This window comes from Lissotriton vulgaris, chromosome 3_1, assembly GCF_964263255.1.
Source record: "Lissotriton vulgaris chromosome 3_1, aLisVul1.2, whole genome shotgun sequence".
NCBI lineage: Eukaryota > Metazoa > Chordata > Amphibia > Caudata > Salamandridae > Lissotriton > Lissotriton vulgaris.
Genome location: NC_141689.1, coordinates 1,190,895,442 through 1,190,910,299, shown reverse-complemented (window position 1 = coordinate 1,190,910,299; position 14,858 = coordinate 1,190,895,442).

The window sequence follows — 14,858 nt, the reverse complement described above, 5'->3', positions numbered from 1 at the left end:
TTTTAGCGACTCGCAATGTGCCACTCGCAATGTGTCGCCAATTGCGAGCAGCTAAATGAAATGGTCGTACATCTGCCCCCAAAATCCTTAGGGGCAGATTTACAAGCCTCTTGCGCCTCTTTTACGCTGCTGTTGCGTCACTTTCGTGATGCAGCGGCTGCGCAAAAGACGCGCCATGTTGCAGGGTATTTACAACATGACGCATCTGGGAGATGTGCCACGTTGTAAAGCCCTGCGCCAGAAGGAGGCGTTCCGGCGCAGGAACGCCTCCTAAAAGTGGCTGAGTGAAATCCACAAGATTTCACTCAGTGACTTTGTGGCCCATGCTGCGTCAAAACCCTGCGCCTGCTTGAAGCAGGCGTAAGGATTGACGCAGCATTAACAAGATAGGGCCCCCGGAGCATTGCTGGTTCTGTGTTGCGCTTGCGGCGCAACTCCAGCAATGCGTCACCTTTAAGGCACAGATGCGTCATGCATCTGTGCTTTTTTGCCCCATGAGGCGCAGCATTGTAAATGCGGCGCATCAACGGTGGCGGAGGCATGGTGCACAATAAGAGGCGCATCCCTGCTGAAATGCATGGATGCGTCACTTGTAAATCTGCGCCTAAGTACTTTGAGTATTTGTTTTGTGTGCACATGTGTGTATTTTTTTCGAATTACTGTTTTAATATTTGAAATTTAACTCATACAAATTGCTTGGGGGTCCTCGGCTTCCAGTGGTGGCTCAATGGGGGTCCTCAAGAGTCAAAAGTTTGGGAACCACTGCTCTAGGGAAAGAAATTGCAGTGAATGAGTCTTTGGTGTTGTTCAAGGGACCCCTTGGTTTTTTAGGCAATATATTCCTAGTAAGAGGGCACGCTATGGAATTAGGCTGTATATGCTGTGTGACAGTAGGACTGGATATGTCTCTAATTTCAGCGTGTACACCGGTAAGGAATCCAGGATTAACCCCCCTGTTTGTCTGTCCACTTTTGGAGTGACTGAGAAAATTGTGTGGGAACTTGGTAGAGGATTTTTTAACAAAGGCCACCATTTATATGTAGATAACTTCTACACTGGTGTGCAGTTGTTCAGGGAATTGGCCAAAGTGGACACTGTTGCTTGTGGCACAATCCGCTCTAACCGTAAAGGTTTCCCAAAAGAACTTGTTTGTCAAAAGCTTGTGCGGGGACAGTGCAGTGCGTTGCATTGCGAAGAGCTTATAACAGAGAAGTTTTCAGACAGGAGAGATGTCTACATACTGACTACCATCCATGATGAAAGCACTGCACCTGTGACTGTTTGGGGTCACATTGCTGAAGTGCGCAAACCTGTGTGCATTTTAGACTATAATAGGCACATGGGTGGTGTTGACAGAGTAGATCAGAGGCTGGAACCTTACGCTGCTCTTCATAAGGCTTACATTTGGTCCAAAAAGTTGGCTATCCATCTTTTCCACTTGGAAACCTTTAATGCTTTTGTTGTGTTCCAGGATTCTTGTCCTGAGTCAAAGATGACTTTTGCTAAGTTTCAGGAGTCTGTTATAGGCAGCCTTGTTTTAGTGGAACAGGTAAGTGTTCCTAGAGTTGGAGTGGTGGAGGATATTGCTAGACTGAAAGATCGTCACTTTCCAGATCACATTCCTCTCACACCCTCAAAAGACTTTCCCAGTAGGAGATGTAGAGTCTGTTGGCGAAGAGGTATGCAGACGGAGTCTTGTATGTACTGCCCTGAGTGTCCTTCTAACCCTGAGCTGTGTGTGCCTGCTTGTTTTAGAATGTACCACACTCAAAATAATTTTTGGGAGCACCCATGAGTGGTAAAGTGAACTGCCTGGCATCTATTGTTTAACATTTTTTGTTCAGTTTCATGGTTGGCATTTGTGTAGTGTATTTAGTGTCAGATTTTGTGTTAGTAGATTTGTATCTATTTGTAATTTGTTTGTTTTTTCTTATTTATATAAAAAAAATCCTAAATGTGATATCTGTGTGCTTGGATTGGCGCTTGGCTGGCGGCGTGCGTGGACTGGTGCTTGGCTGGCCGTGTGTTTGTATTGGCGCTTGGCTGGCGGTGTGTTTGGACTGAGGCTTGGCTGGCGGTGTGTGTGGACTGGCGCTTGGCTGGCGGTGTGCGTGGACTGGCGCTTGGCTGGCGGTGTGTTTTGATTGGCACTTTGCTGGCAGTGTGTTTTGATTGGCGCATGACTGGCAGTGTGTTTTGATTGGTACTTGGCTGGCAAAGTGTTTGTACTGGCGCTTGACTGGCAGTGTGTTTGCACCCTGCGCTTGGCTGGCGATGTGCATGGACTGGCGCTTGGCTGGTGGTGTGCATAGACTGGCGCTTGGCTGGCGGTGTGTGTGGACTGGTGCTTGGCTGGCAGTGTGCGTGGACTGGTGCTCAGCTGGTGGTGTACGTGGACTGGTGCTTTGCTGGCGGTGTGTGAGCAGTGACTAGCTGCTGGTCACTACACACACTCCTAGCCAAACGCCACTGAAAGCAATCCATGAGGTGCTGTGTCATGAATGTGGGCGTGTAAAAGTGATGGGCCCTTGAATGCCGCTGTCTGCTGGTATGAATGTTGTAATGTACTGGGCCAGCGGCTGGCATTGTGAATGGTTTTGTATGTGTCATATGCATACAAGGTGCATGAATGGCCTGTAAAGAGGTTGGTGCCTTGTCATGGCTTTACAGCTCACAAGCTGTGAGTCAATGGTTCAGTTTCTCGTCCTTTCAATTAACAGTGCATTTCATTTTTGGAAAATCTCTGGTTAATACAACTGTATATACTGAACCATCACTCACCTTCGTGCCAAATCCAACCAGTATGTATGTGTGCTTGATGAGTAGGTGGCTGTGCATCAAAATGTGTCTTTTCTGTTTTTGTCAAGCAGGGTGTACCTTGTCCTTTTTTGTGAATGTTGTAATGTGTTGGTTTTGTGCCTGGGGTTGTGAATGGTCTTGTGTGTATCATGTATGAAAGGTGTGTGAATGGCCTGTAAAGCGGTTGGTGCCTTGATGCGGCTCACCAGCTCATGAGCTGCGAGTTACTGGTTCAATTTTTTGTCCATTCAATTATTGACAGTGCATTTCATTTTTGTGAAATCTCTTGTTAATACAATTTTATATACAGAACCATCACTTGCCCTCGTGCCAAATCCAACCAGTTTGTGTGTGTGCTTAAGGAATAGATGGCTGTGCAGTAATCGTTGTCTGTTTTGTCTCTCTGCCAAGCTGTACATTTCATCTAAGAATAACCTAACAACTGTAGTTTTTGTCATAAACTAAACACCCATGGGAGTGCATGGTGATGTCTCTCTTGTGGATCCCAACAAGTTATCTTACCAACAATGTCCTGCAAACCTCAAAATGTGACTGTGACATTCTCCTTGCATTATTGTGCCCACATTTTCACACTGCAGAAAGTAACAACAAATTTACAACACCCCAGAAGTTCTCCAAGTATCCCAATAGAAATGGTACCTCACTTGTATGGGTGGGCCAAGTACCCGTGGCAGGGAATGGCCCAAAACCTATTGATGCGAAATCAAAATTACCTATCACAAACCAACCTGGTTTTGCAAGGGGGTCCCATGAGTTTTTGGCCCAGGGCTTGGCGGCCATCTAGGGAAACCTACCTAACCTATACATTTCTGGAAACTAGACACCCAGGGGAGTCCATCGAGTTATGGCTTGCATCGGTCCCCCATCATTCTCATACCCAGAATCCCCTGCAAACCTCGAATTTTGCTGAAAAATTCACTTTTTTCCACATTTCTGTGTGGGAAAGTTCTGGAATCTGCGTGGATTCACAAATTTCCTCCCACTCAGCGTTTCCCCTGGTCTCTTGATAAAAATTGTACCTCACTTGCATGGGTGGTTCAAGGACCCACGACAGGCAGGGGTCCAAAACCTATTGAGGCAACATCAAAATCACCTAACACAAACCAATCTGGTTTTGCACGGATGGTCCCATGGGTTTTCGGCCCGGGGCTCGGCACCCATCTAGGGAAACCTACCAAACCCACATATGTCTGGAAACTAGACATCTAAGGGAGCCCAGCAAGGTATGGCTTGCGTGGGTCCCCCATCGTTCTCCTACTCAGAATCCCCTGCAAACCTCAAATTTTGCTGAAAATTCACTTTTTTCTCAAATTTCTATGTGGGAAAGTTCGGGAATCTGCGTGGGTCCACAAATTTCCTCCCTCGCAGCCTTCTCCCAGGTCTTCTGATAAAAATGATACCTCACTTGCATGGGTGGGTCAAGGACCTGCAACAGGCAAGGCCCCAAAACCTATTGAGGCGACATCAAAATTACCTAGCACAAACCAACCTGGTTTTGCATGGGGGTCCCAAGGGTTTTTGGCCCGGGGCTCGGCAGCAATTTAGGGAAATTTACCAAACCCACACATTTCTGGAAACTGGACACCCGGGGGAGTCCAGCAAGGTATGGCTTGCATGGGTCCCTATCATTCTCCTACCCAGAATCTCTTGTAAACCTCAAATTATGCAGAAAAATGCACTTTATTCTCAAATTTCTGTGTGGGGAAGTTCTGGAATCTGCGTGGGTCCACAGATTTCCTCCCACACAGCGTTCCCCCAATTCTCCCAATAAAAATGGTTCCTCACTTGTGTGGGTATGAATAGTGGCTGCAACAGGAAATGGTCTAAATCGTACTGTGGAGACTTCAAATTTACCTATAGCAAAACTACCTGGTTTTGGGAGGGGGGGGCTGAGATTTTGGCCCCGGACTCGTTGGCTATCTTGGGAAAGTACCAAACATAAACATTTTTTAAAACCAGATACCCGGGGGAGTCCAATGAGGTATGGCTTGCTTGGATCCCCCAATGTTTTCCTATCCAGAATGCCATGCAAACCTCAAATTTAGCTAAAAAAAAAACACATTTTCCACATATTTTTGTGTGGAATCACCATGCAGGCACAAATCCCCTGGGTGTCTAGTTTAAAAAAATATATAGGTTTACTAGTTTCCCTAGGTGCCGGCTCAGCTAGGGTTAAAAAACTACAGCTAGGCACTTTGCCAAAAAAGGGTAATTTTTCACTGCGAAATTGAGGTGTGTCCATGTTGCGTTTTGCGCGGTTTCCTGTCATGGACACTAGGCCGACCCACGCAAGTGAGGTAACATTTTTCTTGGGAGACTTTGGGGAATGCGGGGTGGGTGAAAATGTATGGATCCACACAGATTCCAGATCTTTCCACCACAGAAATGTGGGGAAAATGTATTTTTGTGACAATTGTTTAGGTTTGCAAAGGATTCTGGGTACAGAACCTGTTGGGAGGCATCAAGCCACCCCATCCTGGATTTCCCTTGGTGTCTAGTTTTCAAAAACGTATGGGTTTGCTAGGTTTCCCTAGGTGCCGGCTGATCTATGGTTCAAAAACTACAGCTAGGCACTTTGCCAAAAAAGGGTAATTTTTCACTGCAAAATTGAGGTGTGTCCACGTTGTGTTTTGCACTGTTTCCTGTCTTGGGCACTTGACCGACCCACACAAGTGAGGTACCATTTTTCTTGAAACACTTTGGGGAATGCGGGGTGGGTGGAAATTTGTGGATCCATGCTGATTCCAGAACTTTCCACCACAGAAATGTGAGGCAAATGTGTTTTTTTGACAATTTTTTAGGTTTGCAAGGGATTCTGGGTAACAGAACCTAGTGGGAGCCAAGTCACCCCATCCTGGATTTCCCTTGGTGTCTAGTTTTAAAAATGTATAGGTTTGCTAGGTTTCCCTAGGTGCTGGCTGAGCTATAGTTAAAAAACTACCGCTAGGCACTTTGCCAAAAAAGGGTAATTTTTCACTGCAAAATTGAGGTGTGTCCACGTTGTGTTTTACGCCTTTTCCTGTTGTGGGCACTAGGCCAGCCCACACAAGAGAGGTACCATTTTTCTCGGAAGACTCGAGGTAACGCAGTTGGATGGAAATGTGTGGATCCACGCAGATTCAAGAACTTTCCACAACAGAAATGTCGGGAAAATGTGTTTTTTGGACAATTTTTTAGGTTTGCAAGGGATTCTGGGTAACAAAACGTGGTGCGAGGCAGTCAAGTCACCACATCCTAGATTCCCCTGGGTGTCTAGTTTTTAAAAATGTATAGGTTTGCTAGGTTTCCCTAGGTGCCGGCAGAGCTAGGGTTCAAAAACTACAGCTAGGCACTTTGCCAAAAAAGGGTAATTTTTCACTGCAAAATTGAGGTGTGTCCACGTTGCATTTTGCGCCGTTTCCTTTCGCGGGAACTAGGCCGACCCACACAAGTGAGGTACCATTTTTCTTGAAACACTTTGGGGAATGCGGGGTGGGTGGAAATTTGTGGATCCATGCAGATTCCAGAACTTTCCACAACACAAATGTGGGAAAAATGAGTTGTTTTTGGATAATTGTTTAGGTTTGCACAGGATTCTGGGTAACAGAACCTAGTGGGAGTCAGACAAGTCACCCCATCCTGGATTTCCCTGGGTGCCTAGTTTTCAAAAATGTATAGGTTTGCTAGGTTTGCCTAGGTGCTGGCAGAGCTTTGGTTCAAAAACTACAGCTAGGCACTTTGCCAAAAAATGATTATTTTTCACTGCGAAATTGAGGTGTGTCCACGTTGCGTTTTACGCCGTTTCCTGTTGTGGGCACTAGGCCAGCCCACACAAGTGAGGTACCATTTTTCTCGAAAGACTCTAGGTAACGTGGTTGGGTGGAAATGTGTGGATTCACGCAGATTCCAGAACTTTCCACAACAGAAATGTGGGGGAAATGTGTTTTTGACAATTGTTTAGGTTTGCAAGGGATTCTGGGTAACAGAACCTGGTGGGAGGCAGTCAAGTCACCACATCCTGGATTTCCCTGGGTGTCTAGTTTAAAAAAATGTATAGGTTATCCTAGGTGCCGGCAGACCTTTGGTTCAAAATCTACAGTTAGGCACTAAGCCAAAAAATGATTATTTTTCACTGCGAAATTGAGGTGTGTCCACGTTGCGTTTTACACCGTTTCCTGTTGTGGGCACTAGGCCAGCCCACACAAGTGAGGTACCATTTTTCTCGGAAGACTCTAGGTAACGTGGTTGGGTGGAAGTTTGTGGATTCACGCAGATTCCAGAACTTTCCACCACAGAAATTTTGGGAACATTTGTTTTTTTTTTACAACATTTGAGGTTTGCAAGGGATTCTGGGTAACAGAACCTGGTGAGAGGCAGTCAAGTCACCCCATCATGGATTATCCTGGGCGTCTAGTTTTCAAAAATGTATAGGTTTGCTCGGTTTCCCTAGGCGCCGGCAGAGCTAGGGCTCAGAAAATACAGCTAAGCACTTTGCACAAAAAGGGTAATTTTTCATTGTGAAAATGTGGTGTGTTCACGTTGGGTTTTGAGCCATTTCCTGTCGTGGGCACTAGGCCTACCCACACAAGTGAGGTACCATTTTTATTGGGGGACTTAGGGTCATTCAGATATGTAAAGCACCTGTTATTACCTATTGATTTTCGATGCATTTCTGCCTTCCAAATGAAAGACAATGTGTAAAAAAGAAGTAATTTTTAAAAATGATCGATAATTCTCATGCTAGTATGAGTATTCCCAATTGCGGAAATGTGCAAATATCTGCTGTTTCTAAACTCTATATTTTGTTCCCATTTCAGAAATACATAGGTGTCTTTCATACCGATTTTTCCATGGCAACATTTTCCCAGAATAATTGCTATATACCTGGTACATAATAAAAAACTATTGCAAGTCGCTGATCAGTTTTTGGGTCTGGGTTCATCTGGTTCTGGGTGCCCCTACAAGTCCTATATATCCCCACAACCATGAAAGCCCAGTAGATGTAACGATATATTGCTTAAATAGAGGTGTCATAATTAGAAGAAGTTACATGTAAAAACGTTGACATAAAAGGCAGTGTTTTTTAACTAATCTTCAATTTTTCCTATAATTAACTGTTAGTTTCTATAAATAAACCTTGAAGGATCTACACAAATGGCCCTTTGCTGAATTCCGAATGTTGTCTACTTTTTGAAATCATATAGCTTTCCAGGATCCATTATTGCTTTCATACCCATTTTGACCATTAACTGGAAGGAGGTTGAAAGCACAAAAAATAGCAAAAATAGGCAATATCCCTGAAAAATGCCAAAACTGTGTAAAAAAGTGTGGCTTTCTGACAAAAGTCTGCTTGTCCCTGAAAGCTGGGAAGATGGTGATTTCAGAACCACCACCACTTTTTTTATGCCTTTTGCAGGGAAAATCCCAGACACTTTCATTTGCAACCCTTTTTCCCATTTTTTACAAAAAAAAACAAAATTTAGCTGTATTTTGGCTAATTTCTGGGACCCTTCCAGGGAAATCTACAAACCCTGGGTACCTTTAGAATCCCCAGGATGTTGGAAGAAGAGGACGCAAATTTGGTGTTGATACCTTATGTTGTCAAAAAGTTACAGGGGCCTAAGTGTGCACTACCCCAAATAGCCAAAAAAAGGCTTAGCACAGGGGGGGAAAGGCCTAGCAGTGAATGGGTTAAAGAAAAGCTCAGTAGTAGAAGTAAATCTCCATTCACAATTGAAAACTTTGCAAAAATTATTTCTATCACCGAGTCATTTATTTGGCTTCTTATCCTCATGGACAACACTATTTTATCCAGTGTCTTCATTCTGTTTAGAATCAAAATAAATAGCTTGCTCTTGAGGCCAAATGCCTTATCGACTATGCCCTCAACACATTCCATTTGTCTGGCTGCTTCTCTTCTTCTTTTATACTTTTTCATATTTCCTATTAGATTATGAATTACTCTGCTTCGGAACATTCTAGCTCTGTTTCCCTCAAACTGTCTCTGCCTTCTAGTTAAACTCTCTCCATTGTTGTTTGATTTTTTTACTCTTCATATCATGTACTTATTCTCCTTTCTTGGTTTATCTCAAACTTTGTTTTTTATTTACATGATTTAGTTCTCTTTACAGTTGTTCACAAACTTTTTAAAGAAATTTCTTTTTTCTCTTACCAGCAGCTCTTTCTCTTTCACCACTTTCTCCGCATTTTGCCCCTTTTTTCTCAGTTATGAGAAGATAGTATCCTTGCTTCTGTGTCTTTCTACTATGACTGTTTAATGGCATTTTAACTGTCTGTACATAACTACCAAATTATGCCTGAAAAGAAAAAAAAAGAAAAAAATGTACCATTTAATTAAATACAATCACATTACATATATTTAAGTTTTTAATTACCAGCAAAAGCAGTTGTCTTATTATACTAAAGCTAAAATTACTCTATTACTGTTCATGTTTATGTCTCTTTATATTTTCTGTGTCGGTGTAACCATTAGTCTTTCACTGGGCATACTACCATATCCATTACTGTGTGGCTTCTTAAATGTGTTAAATGTGTATGTGAGAAGCTGAACGAATACCTCAGTGCCTCTGCAAGAGGATAGAGGGTATGTAGGTGTGTCTGCAACTACTTTTGACACTGCTGCATACATAACTAGTTTCTAAGTATGTGTGTGAATTTATAAGTGCCTATTTTGATGTCTGACTGGGTGAGAGAGAGGCTCTATGCTTTGGAAACATATATGTCAGTTGCATTATGAGAGGTATACTCTATGTAGTACTTGGCATAGGTGTCTGCAAGTGCATGAGTAACTTACTGAAACTGAAAAGGACATCTCTCTTCTTTTAAGCACAAAGCACCATGCTTTATGGCATACCTACACCTTATTTTGGAGGAAAATTATGTATACTAAAACATGACTTTAACACTTGGCGAAGGTCTTTTACTTGCCAAATTGAGCAGGCAGTGAGACTGTACAGACAGATGCTTTGCTAGTAGGCCTGACCAATGTTTAAGGACTATTTGTCTGGATAGATGAGTAGGTTGTGTCAGTTCTTGCCTACATATCTAAGTGAGTTTATGAGTCCAGCTGTAGAAGAGCTATAAGATATTTAAGTAAATGTGCCAGTATATGACTGTCTGTTTTAGTAACACTATGGCTGTCTAAATGTGTATGTAAGTGGCTAAACGAATACCTCAGTGCCTGTGTTAGGGATTAGAAGGGTATGTAGGTGTGTCTGCAACTGTCTTTCATACTACTGCATACATAAGTGGTTTCTGAGTATATGAGTGAATATATAAGTCCCGCTGGCGCTCTGTGACTGGATAAGAGAGAGGCTCTATGCTTTGGAAACATATTTGTCAGTTGCATTATGGGTGGTATACTCTATGTAGTGCTTGGCATAGGGGTCTGCAAGTGAATGAGCATCTTGCTAAAACTCAAAAAGGACATCTCAAAATCTTTTAAGCACAAAGCTCATTCCTTTACAGCATACCTACAGCATATCTCAGAGGTCAGTTATGCATACTAAAATGTGGATTCAAGACTTGACAAACTCCTTTTACATGCCAAGTGAAGCAGGCAGTGTGAGTGCAAAGACAGGGTCTGCAATAGTAGGCCTGACCCATGTTTAAAGGTCTATTTGTCTGGACGGATGATGAGGTTGTGTCACTACTTGCCTAGAAATATCAGTGAGCTTAGGAGTACACCTATAACATTGCCATGAGATGGTTAGGTAAAAGTGCAGGTATGTGACTGTCTCTTTTAGTACTACTACGCTATCTTAATGTGTATATAAGTGGCTGAATGAATACCTTAGTGCATGTGTTAGGTATTAGATGGGTATATACATATGTCTGTAACTGCCTTTGATACTGCTACATACATAAGTAGTTTCTGCGTATGTGAGTGAATATATAAGTACCTCTGTTACTCTCTGACTAGGTGAGAGATAGGCTCTATGCTTTGGAAACATGTTTGTCAGTTGCATTGTGGGTTGTTTACTCTATATAGTGCTTGGCATAGGTGGTCTGCAAGCGCATAAATAACTTATTACAACACATCTCTATCTTTTAAACGCAAACCGCCATGCTCTATGGCATACCTACAGTGTGTCTCAGAGGTCAGTTATGTGTACTGAAACATGGATTTAAGACTTGACAAACAGCTTTAACATACCAAGTGAATCTGGCAGTAAGAGTGCACAGACAAGGTCGAGTAGGCATGACCCATATTTAAAAGACTATTTTTCTGGATGAATGATTAGGTATTGTCACTACTAGCCTACATATCTCAGTGAGTGTAGGAATCCACCTGTAGTAGTGCCATGAGATATTTAACTAAATGCGTGGAGTATGTGAGTGAATGTATAACTCCCTTTATCACTCTGTGACTGGGTGAGAGAGAGGCTCTATGCTATGGAAACATGTTTTCCAGTTGCATTATTTGGGATACACTCTATTTAGTGCTTGGCATAGCGGTCGGCAAGTGCTTGTCTCCCAATCCTTTAAGCACAAAGCGCCATGCTTTATGACATACCTACAATGTATCTCAGGCATCGGTTATGTCTACTAAAACATGGATTTAAGGCTTGACAAACAGCATTAACATACCAAGGGAATCTGGCAGTAAGAGTGCACAGACAGGGTCTGCACTAGTAGGCCTGACCCATGTTTAAAAGACTTTTTCTGGATGAATGATGAGGTATTGTCACTACTTGCCTACATATCTCAGTGAGTGTAGGAGTCCACCTATAGTAGTGCCATGAGATGTTTAACTAAATGTGTGGAGTATGTGAGTGAATGTATAACACCCTTCATCACTCTGAGACTGGGTGAGAGAGAGGCTCTATGCTATGGAAACATGTTTTCCAGTTGCATTATTTGGGATACACTCTATGTAGTGCTTGGCATAGCGGTCGGCAGGTGCTTGTCTCTCAATCCTTTAAGCACAAAGCTCCATGCTTTATGACATACCTACAGTGTATCTCAGACATCGGTTATGTCTACTAAAACATGGATTTAAGGCTTGAAAAACAGCTTTTACATGCCAATTCAATCTGGCAGTGACAGTGCACAGACATGGTCTGAACAAGGAGACCTGATCCATGTATAAACACTGCATATTTATCTGTGTCTAGCACTGTCATATTAAATATGTGACTAAGAATTACTTTAAATGGTTTGTCTTACCATCTAAGCAAATACAAACCTGCCCTATAGTTAACCCACACTTACCCTAAAGGGTGGCTAATACATATCTGTCAAGTTTTGCAGGTTCAAGTGTTATGTACACCTACAGTGCTTTTTTCCTTTTAATTCTGAGACTTGTAGTCTTGTTTCAAAATCAAATAAATAGGAGTACAAGTCCCAGAGTTCAAAGAAAAACATTCTTTGTGAGCACCACATTATGTATAGATATGTCAAACTTTGCAGATCTTCTAATACATTGTTAAGAATAAGTTTAATCCTTGGCAAACAGTTTTTTTCTAGCAATTAGAGCATGTAGTAAAACAGCAAATGTACAGTTTACAGATTCAGGGCAATACACTGTGAACCAATTTCTCACACACCAAGTCTGCACATCACACAGATACATACTACCACTCATACAGCATTTTACTCACCTATTAATAATTATATTAAAAACACTCACACTACCACTCATAGATCATCTGATAGTTTCAATACTTTTCTATATAGGTCATACTCATTTTTCTCAACCTCACACACACAGATACCTTTTTAATATAAAAAATCGCAAAATTCAATGTAATTCAAATACCTGAAAATTGAGTTAATTGGTGTAATAGTTTTTCAGTTCTTATTAGATAGAATTGATACTCTCAGGAAATGTGAAAACTAAGTATAGAAATGATACGCCACTCAAACAACCATTAATGGCAACCTTTTCAACTTTGCACTCTGATATTGCGAAAGGCAGCAAATAACATATCTTAAATTCTTTCGTTTTATAATTCCACTTCTTAATGGTTAGTATGTGTTAACCCTTTCAGGCACTTTTATAAAGAGGCCAAAGATGGTAGGAAAGTTGAACATATTCGTGATCATCGCAACGAATTTGCCAAACAATATGGGGGTCTAAAAACATATAGAGCTTGCTAGTTTTATGACATTAAAACACTACAGTACACTATACTAGCAAGTCCTCAATAGGAAATTAAACCCTCATTATGTAACAATGAGTCTAAAAAACACTAATTTCTAAAAAAAAAAACAGACAACTTTCTCTTTAACACCCTTCCTCCAATACACTCTTAGCACAGTCTCCATAGCAGCACACTAGAACCAGTAGGTCACAGGTTTGCAGCACATTCTAGAAGGACCATACTAGGTGTGGTTGACTTTTTAGAATTAAAAGAATATCTATGGTTGCATTACACTTTTACTTTTTTACCAGAGACAATAGGAGATCTACTTACTTATCCTCTAAAGACACTCCCTAATTTTATTAACCTGCATATTTTCTGCAACTAATCAAATTCCTCTTTTTTTGACTCAGTGCCTAAATCTCTACCTGATCTTAGGAAAGTACACCATTGCTCACCCCGGGACCATCTACATGGCCTTCATGGATCTTTCTTCGGCTTTTGACTGCGTCAACCGGGGCAAGTTGTGGCAGTCCATGGAGCCCATGGGGGTGGAGCAAAACTTGGTGGATTTTTCGAGGGATATCCATAGAGATACTAAAGCTAACATTAAATACACAACAGACCTCAAGGCATCCAGGAATTTTAATATCGAAAGTGGGGTTCGGCAGGGGTGCATATTAGCCCCCTTCCTTTTTAATCTTTATATTAATAACCTAGAAGGAGCATTGTTAGACACAGGGGCTGATTACCCATACGTGGGACGGCGAGGACTGCCTGTCCTGCTATACGCGGACGACGCAGTCCTCCTGGCCTGAACCCCTAAAGGGTTACAAACCCTACTAGATGCATTCCATGGTTTTATGACTAAGCGAGACCTGGCCATAAACAACACTAAATCTTATGTGATGCATGTAGGGCCGAGACTCAAAAGACAGTACCCTTTCAAGGTGAACAGAGTCAGAGTCCCAAATTGCTTAACTTTCTCTTATCTGGGTGTCCTTTTAGATCACCGGCTAAATTGGGTTGCACTTTTAAATAAAAAAAGGGGCGAAGTCACTAGGGCAAATGCCGCATTATTTGGATTTGCCGCTAAAATGGGTAACCGACCGTTGGCAGCTATGCTAAAAATCTATAGAGCCAAATGCGTAGCTATAGCCAGCTATGGGAGTGACCTATGGGGATACTCTGGCCTCGAAGGTCTCCAGGTGACAGAAAACAACTTTTTAAAACTACTACTGAGCTTTCCAAAGGGGACAGCGAATCTGTCAGTACATGAAAAAAACGGTATACCATATATAAGTGACACCCAGGCCCTACGTCCCCTGACTTTTTGGCTACAATGTTGGCTTAATAAGCATCTTGGCCTTACACATAACCTCTTGAGAGAGATTCTAAGCTTAGACCACATGATCAAAATCCCATGGATTAAATATTTAAAAACCTGTTTTAGCCAGTTGGGACGTTTGGACCTATTTATAAAACCTGAAGGTATTACCAGAAAGGATGTAGCACTCGTAAAACACTCCTTTATCTTGATTAAAACAACGAAAAGGGAGGAGAAAGAACTGCTGAAGCCTAGTGTACGGTTGCAATTGAGGCTTAAAACCTTCCTAGACATGGAACCATATTTATCATGGCCGATACCAGCATCCGAGCGATTTTTACTTATTAGGTTTAGAATGAATCTCTTTCATATTTTATTAGCAGTACCAAGGGGAAGTCACAAAGGGAAAGTGTTAGCATCCTGTGGCTGCAACAATAAGTCTCCTCAGGATTTGCTTCACTTCGTGTTCCTTTGTAAATATTATAAAATACCCAGAACCTTTTACTTAAAACCTAGTTTTAAAAAGTTAAATTTTATGCAAGCACGTCCCGCCCTTTTCTATTTGCAATTGTTAAAACCTGATTGTATCCCCTTTGTGGCCGGCTTTCTAAAATGTGCAATGAAAT